The following is a 16,023-nucleotide window of genomic DNA, read 5'->3' as shown; positions in this document are numbered from 1 at the left end:
TAAACTAAACCGAGTGCCCATTGATGATTAAAACCATTTTCTAAAGTGGGTTCAAAACTGTTTGCTCTACTGGGTCAACACATAAGGCAACTCGCAAGCTAACATCCAGGTGGTTTAGTAAGATGGTCACCTGCAAGGTCGGATTCATGGCCGACAAGCTAGTAGATCAATTAATCATATTTTCATTTTGATCTTGCTTCTTGATTTGCCATGGCATGAGAGCATCAACTGCTGAACCTGGATTGGTAGTGCAACGTAGAGCAACCTGGTGTGCTCGTCCTACTACTGAACCTTGAGGTCAACAGTGTCACACTATGTAACTATCATGGAACTGGCCATTGTCGCAGAACTGCAGAGTAAAATCTTCTTGCCGTAAATGTGCACCTTCCTGGCCGCGTTCGTTCAGCGCCGGCTGGTTGGCGGTCTTGTTGTACGCACCCTTCTTCGTGTCGCCGAGCAGGAGCACCAGTTCGAGGTCGAACACCAGCGTGACGAAGAAGCCCTCCAGCGGCTTTGGCTCCATGCTGGACCTAGCGGCCATCAGGCCCTAGAAGATGTCGACCTTGCCGCCGTCAATGTCGAGGCTTTTGGAGCCCTTCTTCTTGGAGAAAAGCCCGAGCTTGATGTCCGCCTTGCAGAGGCTCTTGCCGGACAGACCATTGATGACGATGTTGACGCCCTACCCTATGAGGCCCTTGCAACAGGTGACGGAGATGACGCAGGGCCGGCGAGCGAACTGCATAAGGTAGAGGCAGGTGACCATGTTCAGCGTCGCACCCTTACCAGCGCTGCTCAAGGACGACACTGTGTCTGCGATCTGGACCCCGCTCTCCCCGAAGCAGGACGGGAAGTCCTCAAAACACCTTTCAGCAAACACCTTGCGTGCAGCCCCACACCGACCATGTACTCTGTTATAGGCAACCATGGAGCAAATAGGCCTAAAATAGTTCTCCCAAACCGCGCACGACCCATGGGTTTAACTTTTTGGAACCATAACTGTTTGAGCCCATTCCTGATTATACCCAACCATTTGATACACAAAACCGAACTAAATTAAACCATTGTCAGAGTCGGCCCCTTAACACCCGAACTACACATACCCACATAGAGAAACCGAACCAACAAACCCGGTTACAACAAAACCATTCTCAGATTTAATCTTGAGGCGCCGTACCCGAAAGGGATTGACAACTGCTATGTCTTGAGCTTGCGTTGGTTTTCCTTGAAGAGGAAAGGGTGATGCAGCAATAGTAGAGTAAGTATTTCCCTCAGTTCTTGAGAACCAAGGTATCAATCCAGTAGGAGGCTCCTCAAAAGTCCCACGCACCTATACAAACAAACAAGAACTTGCAACCAACACAATAAAGGGGTTGTCAATCCCTTCACGGCCACTTGCGAAAGTGAGATCTGATAGAGATAATATGATAAGATAAATATATTTTTGGTATTTTATAATATATATTGGAAAAGTAAAGATGCAAATAAAAGTAGATTGAAAGCTTATATGATAAGAGATAGACCCGGGGGCCATAGGTTTCACTAGTGGCTTCTCAAGATATCATAAGTATTACGGTGGGTGAACAAATTACTGTCGAGAAATTGATAGAAAAGCAAATAATTATGAGATTATCTAGGCATGATCATGTATATAGGCATAACGTCCGTGACAAGTAGACCGACTCCTGCCTGCTTCTACTACTATTACTCCACACATCGACCGCTATCCAGCATGCATCTAGAGTATTAAGTTCATAAAGAACAGAGTAACGGCTTAAGAAAGATGACATGATGTAGAGGGATAAACTCATGCAATATGATATAAAACCCATCTTTTTATCCTCGATGGCAACAATACAATACGTGCCTTGCTGCCCCTGCTGTCACTGGGAAAGGACACTGCAAGATTGAACCCAAAGCTAAGCACTTCTCCCTTTGCAAGAAAGATCAATCTAGTAGGCCAAACCAAACTGATAATTCGAAGAGACTTGCAAAGATAACTTAATCACACATAAAAGAATTCAGAGGAGATTCAAATATTTCTCATAGATAAACTTGATCATAAACCCACAATTCATCGGATCTCGACAAACACACCGCAAAAAGAGTTACATCGAATAGATCTCTGAGGGAGTCCTGGATTAGGGGCTGTCTGGATGGCCGGACTATGACCTTTGGCCGGACTCCCGGACTATGAAGATACAAGATTGAAGACTTTGTCCCGTGTCCGGATAGGGACTTTCCTTGGCGTGGAAGGCAAGCTTGGCAATACGATATGAAGATCTCCTCCCATTGTAACCGACTCTGTGTAACCCTAGCCCTCTCCGGTGTCTATATAAACCGGAGGGTTTTAGTCCGTAGGACAGATAACAATCATACCATAGGCTAGATTCTAGGGTTTAGCCTCTCTGATCTCGTGGTAGATCAACTCTTGTAATACCCATATCATCAATATCAATCAAGCAGGAGTAGGGTTTTACCTCCACCGAGAGGGCCCGAACCTGGCTAAAAACATCGTGTCCCTTGTCTCCTGTTACCATCCGCCTAGATGCACAGTTCGGGACCCCCTACCCGAGATCCGCCGGTTTTGACACCGACATTGGTGCTTTCATTAAGAGTTCCTCTGTGTCGTCACCAACAGGAAGGATCCCGCACCCCGTCTTTAAAGACGGTGCTGTTGCTAAAGAAGCTTTGGCTGTCGGCCAAACTATCCGGCTAGGCAGGTTTTTAATGACCACCTGTTCGGTCGCCGCGCCGGCGATGACCTCTTGGGTCATCGAAAGCAACCTCCAGATCAGCTCGGAACTCGCCGAGCAGTTAGATCCGATGGAGCTCTCTCCTCTAAACGAGCTCTTGGATCGCATCGCCGCCCTGGGAGTCACTACAGATTATGGACAGATGGGGCTTAAACCCGATCAGAGAGAGATTGACTCTCCCCAGGTCACCCACCATGTTGAAGTGGTGGAAGAACAACGCGGTGAATCTTCGCCCATCCTAAGGACCAGATGTGTCCGGATTCCCGACTCCTCCAAGCCGGATATCCGCGGAGGGGAGGATGTCACCCAAGCCCTGAACCTGAAGTCAGGCAGCAGGCTCGATTCATCAAACAACGTCCAAGAAAACAAGCTTCCAGATTCAGAAATTTCTTGGCCCTGAGTCTTAGATCGGGCGAGGTTTCGGATTTAAATCCACCCGCCCACCCAACTATAAGGGATTTATCCCAAATACGGCAAGAGCCCGGGGAAACAGTACACCACTACTGGGCCAGATTCCTCCTGGTTATTAACAGGATAAATGACTGCCGTGAGAAGGATGCAATTACATTCTTCTGTAACAACTGTATGGACATCGGAATCCTCAACGCCATAAGTCGTCGCGAAATTACACGCTTCGCCAACTTGACACCCATAGTACAAAAGTACTATGCGACAAAAAGCGTTCGGAAAACCGAAACAAAATTCTGGGACAATCCTGCCCTGAATACAATCCCAGTCTGAAACAAAAGGGCGCATTATCGCCAGGCACCTAAGCCAAACAGCAAAAAACAAAAACCCTCTACAGGGTATGGGACCGTATTGGAGGGATGGCTCAATGGACCCTGTAAAATTCATAGTTCAGGGGAAGTCGCACCAACTCACAGCCTTAGAGCATGTTGGATACTCCGGCAGGTGGCCAGGAGCGGCGAGGAGCTTCTAACTCCAGAATCCACAGAGCACCACCCCAGAAACGCCAGTACGGTGTCAACAGTCTTCGAGACCTTCGCATCGAACAATGCGAGGAAGCGAACGCTCCGCAGCCTTGCCGAAGTCTACCAGGTAGCAACAATAAATCCATGGAGTGACACGGCTATTACTTTCAATGCCAGTGACGAACCTAAATTCCGGTCAGCTCGAGCACCAGCTGCATTGGTCCTCAGTCCGATAGTGGACGGCTTCCGGCTTACAAAGGTACTCATGGACGGCGGCAGCGGATTGAACCTCATCTATGAGGAAACACTGCGAAAAATGGAAATAGACTGGAGTCGCATTGAGCGAAGCAACACAACCTTTAGAGGAATAATCCCTAGTCGGGAAGCATGTTGTACAGGGAAAATCACACTGGACGTGGTGTTCGGCACGCCGGATAATTATAGATCCGAGGAGGTCACATTTCAAGTGCCCTCGTTCAGCAGCGGATACCATGCTCTGTTAGGGCGAGAAGCATTCACAATTTTTCAAGCTATACCCCATTACGGGTACATGAAGCTCAAAATGCCCGGACCCAACGGAATCATCACTCTTGCTAGTGATCCGGACACAACGCTCCATGCCGAAAACAAGACGGCCGCACTGGCCCTTGAGGCATTATCCGAAGCCCTGGCGGCTGAGGAACTAACTGTGTTGCGCTCCACGGTGGACAGGGACGATGTGATACTCGACAAAAGATCCAAGTCCACCTCCTTCAAGCCAGCAGACGAAATAGTCAAGTTCCAAGTCCATCCAACGGACGCCACAAAAACGGCCTCCATCGAGGCACAACTAAAACCTGATGTAGACGCCGCACTCAGAGAATTCCTACGAGAAAATTGGGACATTTTTTCCTGGCACCCTTCAGACATGCCAGGAATCCCACGCAGGCTGGCCGAGCACAGCCTGAACATCCTAAAAGGGTTCAAGCCCGTTAAGCAGACTCTTCGGCGTTTCTCCGAACCCAAGAGACAAGCCATGGGAGAGGAGCTAGCAAAATTACTGGAAGCCGGATTCATCAGAGATATAAAACATCCGGACTGGCTAGCAAACCTGGTGATGGTACCAAAGAAGGACAAATCCTGGCGCCTATGTGTTGATTTCAAAGACCTAAATAAAGCCTGCCCAAAGGATCCCTTCCCCCTCCCCCAAATTGATCAAATCATCGACGCCACTGCAGGACACGATTCATTGTGTTTCCTCGATGCATACTCTGGCTACCACCAAATCAAGATGGCAGAGTCAGACCAAGCCGCAACGGCATTCATCACCCCATACGGCCCATTCTGCTTCAACACGATGCCCTTCGGGCTCAAAAACGCCGGCGCAACATATCAGCGCATGATTCAGACATGTCTGGCCAACCAGATCGGCAAAACAGTTGAAGCATACGTAGATGACGTGGTCATCAAATCCAAACATGTCGAAACTCTAGTAGACGACTTGAGGCTCACATTCGACAATCTCCGAGCATATGACATTAAGCTCAACCCAGAAAAATGCGTTTTCGGCGTGCCAGCCGGAAAGCTCTTGGGCTTCATTGTATCCGGTAGAGGAATTGAGGCAAACCCAGCCAAGATCCGAGCTCTGTCGCAATTGGATATCCCAAAAGACCTCAAGCAAATACAAAAATTGACCGGATGCGTGGCTTCTCTAAGCCGCTTTATCTCCCGCTTAGGAGAAAAGGCATTACCCCTTTATCGCCTCCTGTGGCGCACCGAACACTTCGAGTGGACGGATGCCGCCACGGCCAGACTCGAAGAAATCAAAGCCATACTAGCAACAAATCCGGTCCTGGCCGCGCCCAATACGGGCAAACCAATGCTATTATACATCGCGGCAACCAATCAAGTTGTAAGCGCGGTGCTCGTCGTCGAACGAGAAACGGACGGACACAAGTTTCCTCTCCAAAAACCAGTTTACTACGTGTCCACTGTCCTAACCCCATGCAAGTCACGGTACCCGCATTATCAAAAGATAGCATACACGGTGTTCATGGCATCCCGGAAGCTGCGACACTATTTCCAAGAGTGTTCAATAACAGTGGCATCCGAAGTACCTCTTAATGATATTATAAACAACCGCGACGCAACGGGCCGGATTGCCAAATGGGCCATTGAGCTCCTCCCGTTCGATATAACTTACAAGCCACGGCGAGCTATCAAATCGCAGGTTTTGGCTGACTTCATCGCTGAATGGACCGAAGCCGAGCTCCCTAAAGAGTACGGCGCATATTCCAACTGGATCATGCACTTCGACGGCTCGAAAATGTTGGCTGGCCTGGGGGCTGGCATCGTGTTGACGTCCCCTACAGGAGATACAGTCCAATATGTACTCCAGATAATGTACACGGACTCCAACAACGCAGCCGAATACGAGGCCCTTCTACATGGTCTCCAGATGGCAGTCTCCATGGGCATTCAGTGCCTAGAGGTCCGTGGGGATTCAAACCTTGCGGTATCCCAAATAAATGGAGACTTTGACACCAAAGATCCGAAAATGGCAGCTTATCGCAACACCGTCTTAAAGATGTCAGCCCGGTTTGAGGGGCTCGAATTTCATCATATAGCTCGGGAGAACAACCAGGCAGCAGACGTGCTGGCACGCATCATCTCAAAGCGCGATGCCGTCCCTCCCAACATCTTCCTAGAAAGGCTTTTCAAGCCATCCGTAACATGGGAGGGAGAGTTCGGAAACAACAGCTCGGACACAGCCACACTACCCCTCACCAAACATTCTGACACAGTTGGTGGCTCTGCCAACGAAGCAACACCATCAGCCCACACAATAATTGCAGTCATTGCCCAGTGGACAGAACCATTCCTAGCCTACCTAACTAGGCAGGAACTTCCCGAGGACCAAAACGAGGCCCGCTGCATAGTGCGGCGATCTAAAGCCTACAAAGTCCAGGAGGGAGAGCTTTATAAGAAGAGCACAACCGGAGTCCTTCAAAGGTGTATCTCTGAAGAAGAAGGGCGAAATCTTCTGGCTGAAATTCATGCTGGACTAGGCGGGCACCACGCCGCAGCCCAGGCCCTCGTAAGCAAGGCCTTCCGTACCGGATTTTATTGGCCGACGGCCCGGACAGACGCTCAGGACTTAGTGCAGCGATGCGTCGGTTGCCAATTATTCGCTAATCAAAGCCACATGCCGCCTACCGCCCTACAAACCATACCCATCACCTGGCCTTTTGCGGTCTGGGGGCTTGACATGGTTGGACCCCTTAAAGGAGGAACCCACAAGAAAAAATATCTACTGGTCATGGTGGACAAATTCACCAAATGGATAGAGGCCAAGCCTGTAAAGACGGCCGAATCCGGACCAGTGATAGACTTCATATCCGGGGTTGTACACCGTTACGGCGTCCCCCACAGCATCATAACTGACAACGGCACAAACTTCACGGCCGACGAAGTTAAACTCTGGTGCAAAAACATGGGCATCAAGCTCGACTACGCTTCAGTCTATCACCCACAAACTAACGGTCAAGTCGAGCGAGCCAACAGTCTCATCATGAGCGGCATCAAACCCAGACTAGTGCGATCCCTCAAGGAATCTAACACGCACTGGGTAGAGGAGCTCGACTCCGTACTCTGGGGGCTGCGGACCACGCCGAATCGCACTACCGGATTCACACCATTTTTATGGTATACGGCGCAGAGGCAGTCCTGCCCTGCGACATAATTCATGACTCACCTCGCGTGCGCATGTACGAAGAAAGAGAAGCCGAGCTCGATCGGCAGGACAGCTTGGACATATTGGAGGAGGAGCGCGACGTGGCAAAAGCCCGTTCCGCATTCTATCAACAGCAGGCTCGACGATATCAAAGCAGAGAAGTACGGCCAAAACTTATAACGTTGGCGAACTAGTTCTACGCCTGTCGAACAAGAAAAAGGACAAACTAAAGCCCAAATGGGAGGATCCCTTCATAATCGACCAAGTACTAACTGGTGGAGCGTACCGTCTGCGAAACGCATCGGACAACCGACTCGAGCCGAACCCATGGAACGCAACACGCCTACGAAGATTCTACGCCTAGCGCCGGACTCCGTGTTCGTCTCCTTCCTCTGTCCCCTTTACTATTATTATTATTTTCACATTAGCTGTCTGGCATTTCCCTCCCTCTTCATCCCTTTTTTCCCTTCTCCCAAGCCCTTAGGGGCTTGCTTGCGCATTGTTCGCACATGCTTGACACGCCACCCGCGCTCATCATACCTGGGGGCTTCTTTATCAGAAGTTTATGTAAACGGGCCTCATGCCGAAAACATGTGTGACACTTCCGCATGAACCTTTTATACACCATTATATGCATCGATATGACTTAAGTTTTGGCCAAGCTGGGTTGCCTGGCTCCTGTGCTTACCCCTACGTTCCCGTTCGTTCGGCTAGGTGGTAAAGGGAGCACCTCTACGATTGTTACTGCCGGGTCAGCCGGATGTGTACCTCAGACTGGGTGAAGCCGAAAGCTAGCGTTCTTAAGGGAATATTCGGTCGGTGAACTAAAAGATGATTTTTCTTGTTTTTTATCTGCTCCCAGATGCTTTTCTGCTCTTTTTAGCAGTTCGGACATGCACTTTAGGGCATGCCTCCCAGGGAAAGGAACCCCTAACGGAACTATTCTCCCTGGAAGATGTTTCTTACTAACCATGTAATATAACATAACTAGTTGGGCACTTGTCTGCTAAAGCAATTATGACCCCTACGCCTTGTCTCCACGCATGCCCCGGTTCTTACATAATCGAGAGGGTATTCGGACACACTCCGGACTATAGGGTCCAGAGGTCGAAGCGAAAAGGTCCGCAATGACAAACGATCTACAATCCGGCTAGAAGGCATTTTTCATGTCATTTTACATTACAGAGTCAATCCGACTCGGTATATTCTTCTTCAATACCATCCAACAGGCGGTCTAATTTACAATCCTGTTGAGAATACTTGGCAGCCAGTTCTACCTGGCCATATACTAAACTGACAGGGATCTCCTTTCCGTCCGGACCCATAGGGCCAACCTCGGCCATGTGATTCGGGTCCGCCTTCGTGTACCGAGTCTTCACCATGGCCCAGGCCTCCCTGGCACCTTGACGACAGGCCGATATCTTCCACAACCAGAAGCGCTGCCGCACTCCCTCAAGCTTCTTTGCAAGCTCCCCAAGGCCTTCGGGCATGGAGAGGGATGGCCACATAGCCTGGACGACGCCCTGCATTGCCTGCCGAACTCGTTCGTGCAGTTGCAACAGCTCGGGAAGAAGGTCCCCCGTTGAATCGGGCATTTCCTCCGCAGGACGACCTGTCAGCAGACCTACAGACATAGCTCTGTCAATCGACTTCCTCGCCGATTTTTTTTCGAGAATTCGCTCAAGCACTTACTAAAAATGCCGCGTCGAAGTCGCCGATTCTCCTTTACGGAAGCAGACAGCTGAATACGAACATCCTTTAGTTCCTCGCCTAGCTGGGTATTGGCGTCTTGAAGTTTGTTCTTCTCTTACCTCACCCTCGTCAGCACGCTCTCGCCAGCCTTTAGTTGGCGTAGGAGCTGTTGCCTGTCCGGATCTAGTCCGGCGCCATCTGCAATATTATTGTCAGACTGATACACACGCCGCACTTCATAAACTACTTATCTTTCGAAATATATATTACCGGAGGGGGTCTCTGTGGCTCCCCCTGCGGCGGCTAGTGCAGCCTCAAGTTGGGCCTTGCACTCTTGAAGCTCCTGGGATAGGTGGGTATTCTTTTCTGTAAGATCCTGCATAACAAATGATCCTTAAATCAGTTATTCTAACTATTTTAAGTCTCGGGGGCTACTGGCATATATAACCGTCAAAATTCCTCACCCGTATGTCTTTCACATACTGCTCCGTGGCTCTGGCTAGACCATCTTGAGCGGCACGGAGGTGCGCATCTCCCAAACTAAAGGCGTTCAAGGCCTCTGGGAGAAACATGCGTCACGAAGAATTGTCCGGCGGCGCCTGTGATTCATGGCGCTCTCCACCTCAGATCTGGTGGCGGACAATCTGTCGGCATCCTCCGTTGGAGGAGCATCCGACGCGCGCCTTGTGTTTGTCTCCCCCTCCAGACCTGGCGTTGGAGCCTGGCTGGCGGAGGCTCGATTGACAACCTCTCCGGACACAGTCCGGCGAGCGCTCTTTCTCCTGAAAAAATCACGAGCGTTAGCATGCCTTCTAGGAATCTTTCCTTGAGACACGGAGGCACGCCATACCGTTGCGGTGACGTCTCGATCCGCACCGCACTTCTTTTCCGCCTGCTGGGCCGAGCTGCCCCTTGTTGGCCAGCCGCCGCGGGCTCGGCTTCCCGCCTCAAAGGTACCTCCTGCAGGACACCATCGGTATGCGGTGATCAGAAATAAGCATGGATGGGTCATGGTATCAGGGCTTCAGTCACAATTACCGGGGAAGCTGGAAATATTCCGGGGTAATCGGCCGTAATGGCAACGAACACATTGTCAATGCTAAGTTGGTGGAACACCCCGTCGATCAACTCCACCTTTATATCCGGATCCTCTTCGGAGGCCGGATCGAGGGACCGTTCCGGATCCTCGGGTTGTGGAGGTGGGTTGTGTATATCCTCTACAGCCCGGCACAGTTCCTGCACCGAAATCACAGAAGTGAGATACTAAACCGTGGGAATGAGGATCAGATGAGCAAAAAGAAAATGTCCACTTACCCAGCTTCGAGGATTGTTCATAGAAAATCCATTCAATGGCTTAACACGGAGAAAATCCTCCTTTTCCCCTTTGTACAGGCCAGACAAGATCTTCACCAAATCAGCGACTGATCCCGGCCCCTTACGGCCATGGCGGGTGGCATCATCCTCCCCGTTGAAATCCCACATGGGGTGGCCCCTATATTGGAGTGGCTGCACCCCCCGCATAATGCATGTGGCCATGACCCCAATCATGGTCAATCTGGAATGAGCCAATAATCTTATTCGGTCCATCAGGTACATGACGTCCCTGTCATTCTCCCGTTGAGGGCTCCGCGGACGCCAACTTAGGCATTTCTTTGGAGGAGCATTACCGAACTCCGGGAGGCCGATCCGAACTCGATCCGGTAGCGGGGCGTCTTCTATATAAAACCATTCCGAAGGCCAGTCTTCGGATGCCTTCTTCGGGGTTCCAAATAGATATCCGGTCCCAGCGATGCGCCATAGTTCGGCTCCGCCCACTTGATATATTGACCCCTCATAAGAACGGGGTACGAGGCAGAATAATCTATTCCACAGTGCAAAATGAGCCTCGACGCCCAAGAACAGCTTGCAAAGGGCCACGAAGCCCGCGATGTGCAGAATGGAGACAGGCGTAAGGTGGTGCAGCTGGAGGCCGTAGAACTCCAGGAGCCCCCGGAGGAACGGATGTATTGGAAATCCGAGTCCTCTTATTAGATAAGGGACAAAGCATACCCGCTCTCCTTTGGAGGGATTGGGGATGCTCTCCGCCTGTTTTCCGCCCTTGTAGGTGGCGAGTCCGGCTCGAACCGGAACCATGAAGGCTGGGGGAAGAAATCCCTTGGTTTGGAGCGCCACTAGCTCGCTGTGCGGGACTGAGCATCTCTCCCAAACTCCAGGCTGAGGGCTGGGAGCGCGAGAGGAGGAGCCGCATCGACTGTCCATGATGGAATGGATTTTTGTCAGAGGCGCTCCGATGAATACTCGCGGGAGGAGGATGGTATGATTCGGATCTAGATCCTCGTCTCTTTTTATAGGCGGCTCATTTGCGCAGCTAGGGGGGAAAATGTAAAAATACCCTGGCTTTTTGCATTCGTTCGACACGTGGACGATGGCCTTTATTGGGTGTGGAAGCCAAGGAGCGCAGCATTTATCAGAAGCCGGACACTATTCTATAAGTATATGGAGTTGGAGAAGAACCCGCCTTGCAATGCCGAAGACAATTTGCGCGCCGGACTCGTCGTCATTGAAGCCTGGTTCGGGGGCTACTGAGGGAGTCCTGGATTAGGGGGTGTCCGGATGGCCGGACTATGACCTTTGGCCGGACTCCCGGACTATGAAGATACAAGATTGAAGACTTCGTCCCGTGTCCGGATAGGGACTTTCCTTGGCGTGGAAGGCAAGCTTGGCAACATGATATGAAGATCTCCTCCCATTGTAACCGACTCTGTGTAACCCTAGCCCTCTCCGGTGTCTATATAAATCGAAGGGTTTTAGTCCGTAGGACAGATAACAATCATACCATAGGCTAGATTCTAGGGTTTAGCCTCTCTGATCTCGTGGTAGATCAACTCTTATAATACCCATATCATCAATATCAATCAAGCAGGAGTAGGGTTTTACCTCCACCGAGAGGGCCCGGACCTGGGTAAAAACATCGTGTCCCTTGTCTCCTGTTACCATCCGCCTAGACGCACAGTTCGGGACCCCCTACCGAGATCCGCCGGTTTTAACACCGACAATCTCCAAGAAGATCAAGGAGAACATGGTATTGAGATTCAGAGAGATAGAAGAAGCCATCTAGCTAATAACTATGGACCCGAATGTCTGCGGTAAACTACTCACAACTCATCGGAGAGGCTGTGGTGTTGATGTAGAAGCCCTCCATGGTCGATTCCCCCTCCGGCGGAGTGCTGGCGAAGGCTCCAAGATGGATCTCGCGGATACAGCAGGTTACGGTGGTGGAAATAGTTTTTCGTGGTCGCCTCTGTTGTTCTCGGGGTACGTGGGTATATATAGGAGGAAGAAGTACGTCGGTGGCCGCCCGAGGGGCCCACAAGATAGGGGGCGCGCCTAGTAGGGGGGTGCACGCCCTCCACCCTCGTGGCCACCTCGATTACTTCTTAACTTGCACTCCAAGTCCTCTGGATCACGTTCGTTTCAAAAATCACGCTCCTGAAGGTTTCATTCCGTTTGGACTCCGTTTGATATTCCTTTTCTTCGAAACACTAAAATAGGCAAAAAAACAGCAATGCGGGCTGGGCCTCCGGTTAGTAGGTTAGTCCCAAAAATGTTATAAATGTGTAAAGTAAAGCCCATAAGCATCCAAAACGAGTAATATAATAGCATGGAACAATCAAAAATTATAGATACGTTGGAGATGTATCAAGCATCCCTAGGCTTAATTCCTGCTCGTCCTCGAGTAGGTAAATGATAAAAACAGAATTTTTGATGTGGAGTGCTACCTAGCATAATTCTCAATGTAATTTTCTTTACTGTGGCATGAATGTTCAGATCCAAATGATTCAAAATAAAAGTTCATATTGACATAAGAAATAGTAATACTTCAAGCATATTAATCAAAGCAATCATGTCTTCTCAAAATAACATGGCTAAAGAAAGTTCATCCCTACAAAATCATATAGTTAGGCTATGCTTCATTTTCGTCACATAAAAATGCTCCCATCTTATACACCCCCGATGACAAGCCAAGAAATTGTTTCGTACTTAAATAATCTCAAACTTTTTCAACTTTCACGCAATACATGAGTGTGAGCCATGGATATAGCACTATGGGTGGAGTAGAATATGATGATGGGGATTGTGTGGAGAAGATAAAAAAAGAGAAAGTCTCACATTGACGAGGATAATCAACGGGTTATGGAGATGCCCATCAATTGATGTCAACATGAGGAGTAGGGATTGCCATGCAACGGATGCACTAGAGTTATAAATGTATGAAAGCTCAACAAAAGAAACTAGTGGGTGTGTGTCGGTGTCAAAACCGGCGGATCTCGGGTAGGGGGTCCCGAACTGTGCGTCTAGGCGGATGGTAACAGGAGACAAGGGACACGATGTTTTTACCCAGGTTCGGGCCCTGGAGGTAAAACCCTACTCCTACTTGATTGATATTGATGATATGGGTATTACAAGAGTTGATCTACCACGAGATCAGAGAGGCTAAACCCTAGAAGCTAGCCTATGGTATGATTGTTATCTGTCCTACGGACTAAAACTCTCCGGTTTATATAGACACCATAGAGGGCTAGGGTTACATAGAGTCGGTTACAATGGGAGGAGATCTTCATATCGTATTGCCAAGCTTGCCTTCCACGCCAAGGAAAGTCCCTATCTGGACACGGGACGAAGTCTTCAATCTTGTATCTTCATAGTCCGGGAGTCCGGCCAAAGGTCATAGTCCAGCCATCCGGACACCCCCTAATCCAGGACTCCCTCAGTAGCCCCTGAACCTGGCTTCAATGACGACGAGTCCGGTGCGCAAATTGTCTTCGGCATTGCAAGGCGGGTTCCTCCTCCGAATACTTCATAGAAGATGTTGAACACAAGGATAGTGGCCGGCTCTGCAAAAATAAGCTCCACATACCACCGTAGAGAGAATAATTTCCGCACAAATCTAATCTGCTGGCGTACTCCGCAGCGTGACATTATGCCACGGTCAAGCCTCTATTCGAATTGTTTTACTGTTCCACCTCAGCGTGTTTAGCGAGGCGGTTTCCTTGGCACGTCTTGTCGAAGCAGAGATTGTGTCCCCTTATTCCGGGATTCTCATCAATACGAGCGTGGGTAACCCAACCGCGCCATTAACCGTGACGCTTGGGGGATAAGCGAGTTTTATTAGGCCAGTGGGGGCTCGTAGTTGCGGCCGCCCATATAAGGGGATAAGGATCTACCCTTTCCATTTACGCCTTCTTCCTCCTGTGCTTATCCGTCCCTGCACACTCGAGCTCCAACGCCCAAGCCTGCACTTCCCACCTCAACCTTCTCCAATCATGTCTGGAGCGGGAGGTAGATGGATGGCCTCCTCCATTACGGAGGGGCAAATCAGAAAGTTGAGGAAGGCCGGATACTTGTCTAACGGCATCGCGCACCGACTTCCAGATGAGGGGCAACTCATCCCCACCCCCAGGCCCCATGAGAGGGTTGTTTTTCTTCCCCATTTCCTCCGCGGACTGGGTTTTCCTCTTCACCCATTCGTCTAGGGGCTCATGTTCTACTATGGCCTGGACTTCCACGATCTGGCCTCGAACTTTATCCTCAACATCTCGGCGTTCATCGTCGTGTGCGAGGCCTTCCTCTGCATCCAGCCCCACTTCGGCTTATGGCTAAAGACTTTTAATGTCAAGCCGAAAGTAGTGGGCGGCCACCAAGCGGAGTGCGGAGGTGCCATGGTGGGCCGGATGGCCAACGTCCTATGGCTCGAGGGCTCCTTTGTGGAGACAATAAAGGGGTGGCAATCGGGGTGGTTCTACATCACCGAGCCGCGCGACCCCAAATGGGCGGCGGCCCCCGAATTCTGATCTGGTTTCCCCACACGGCTTACCTCCTGGAAAGAGACGGGCCTAACGTGGGGAGATTCAGAAGAGCTGACCGGACTCCAAGCCTGCGTCCAAAAGCTGGTGAACAAGAATGTCAAGCTTGTCAACTACTCCAGGTCATGCTCATATGCCGGATCCTCCCGTGCCAACAACATGCCTTCAAATTGTGGGAGTTTGATCCGGCACAGCACCAAACCTTGAGCGGGCTCTTCGACACTACGTTCGAAGATGCCTGGAAGGTGCTGTTCAAGGGCACCGAGGCTCCCGCATCCGCTACTGAAGATCGCGGATTCAGCTCGCGGCGTAAAGCCGACGAGGTAAGATATTTTACTCTTTACAGGACACTTTTTCATAGTTTGATACTATGCGGGATCTAAACTCCCTTACCTTTGACAGGACTGGCTGAAGAAGGTCGAGCAGGTTAATTGTCCGGCTCCTTTGCCAGAAGACCCAGCGGACGCCCGCTTGACAGGGCTGCTGGTTCTGGCACCTCACATGGTGCCGGAGAAGAAGGCCAAGAAGAAGGCCACGGGAACTCGAAAGAGTTCCCGTCATCAGGTGTTGTCAGACTCATCATCTGATGACTCCGAGGCGGACTCCTCCCGCGAAGACGAGGAGGAGAAGAAAAAGGCTTCTCCCCTATCAGGGGGAGAGAAGAAAAGGAAGGCCTCCCCAACTGGGGAGGCCGGAGGGTCCAAGAAGGGAAGGACCCTTCCTCCGGACTACTCTACCAACGCCGCTGACGACGAAGAGGAGTGGCCCTCGAGGGCCAAGCCCCTGGAGAGATCGTAACTGTCCGGATTCCAAAATAACTTATGATTTTTTATTTGTTGCATAATGTCTTCTAACACCGAATACAACCATGTAGCCCGCCCAAGGATGAGTTTCCCGCTTCGTCGAGCGGCTCCCTGGGTTCGTCGGATGTGAATAGTACTTCACTTCCGACGGCCTCCTCCCCTCGCGACGCAGAAGACACTGCGGCGGAGTCCCAAAAGGGGCCCAACCAGGAGGAGGTCGTCCTGGAGGCGCCACAAGGCAACCTCCCGGACACCGGGCGAAAGGGG

At 50.6% G+C, this 16,023-nt stretch overlaps 1 pseudogene; it reads right to left on the bottom strand.

Moving 5' to 3' along the window:
- Positions 1-282: 282 nt before the first annotated feature.
- LOC123158051 (uncharacterized) overlaps positions 283-16,023 on the bottom strand; it is a 30,127-nt pseudogene continuing 14,386 nt past the window's right edge.

The sequence above is a fragment of the Triticum aestivum genome, chromosome 7B (genome assembly GCF_018294505.1).
Source record: "Triticum aestivum cultivar Chinese Spring chromosome 7B, IWGSC CS RefSeq v2.1, whole genome shotgun sequence".
Classification (NCBI taxonomy): domain Eukaryota; kingdom Viridiplantae; phylum Streptophyta; class Magnoliopsida; order Poales; family Poaceae; genus Triticum; species Triticum aestivum.
This window is presented reverse-complemented; position numbering and strand designations above follow the sequence as displayed.